The sequence below is a fragment of the Mastomys coucha genome, unplaced genomic scaffold, assembly GCF_008632895.1.
Source record: "Mastomys coucha isolate ucsf_1 unplaced genomic scaffold, UCSF_Mcou_1 pScaffold22, whole genome shotgun sequence".
NCBI classification, from domain to species: domain Eukaryota; kingdom Metazoa; phylum Chordata; class Mammalia; order Rodentia; family Muridae; genus Mastomys; species Mastomys coucha.
Window position 1 is genome coordinate 132,040,800 of NW_022196905.1, and position 745 is coordinate 132,041,544.

Genomic DNA, 745 nt, shown 5'->3' on the forward strand with positions numbered 1-745 from the left:
CAGGACCTGAGGCTATTAGTCAGCTGACCTTCTGTTCAACAAAGCAAGTCAGACCAATGATTACTAGTATTCTTATCAATGTAGTCTCCCTTTCCTTCCTTCCACCCCCACTCTAATTCTTGACTCATCTCTGCCTTCCCAGCTCTGCACTGAACATGTCTTCCTTTCACATCCCTGGGAACTTCCTCTCTAGCTCTCCCTCTCAGAGCTGTTTGCTGCACCCTGCAGATTCAGCTCATGGTTTGTGTCCTAGTCAGATTTTGCTTTCTCTGAGGCTGCTGCTCTACTTCCTCTCATTTTTTTCTACTTATTATAATGGAGGGCTGAGCCTGTCTGAGACTGGGGGATGGATATTTAAATGATTATTTGTAAGCTTCCATTATACTCCATCATTTATGTATCTCTGTCCTCATCCTGTAGTCTTCTAGTTTCCATGGCTTAAAATCTGCTCTGACCTCAGTTGAGTCTACACTTGGCTTTTTGATGTTTGTACAAGGTCTTTGGAGCCCAGTGGCCTTCATCTTGCTAAGTAACTGTTGATGGCCTCAAACTCCTGATGCTTTTCTCTGACATTCATTCCCAAGGGCTGGGATTATTGTGTCTCCCTCTTGTCCCCATTTTTAGTCACTTAATCTTTGACAAAGGAGCTAAAACCATCCAGTGGAAAAAAAAGACATCATTTTCAACAGATGGTGCTGGGTCAACTGGAGGTTAACATGTAGAAAAATGCAAATCGATCCATTCC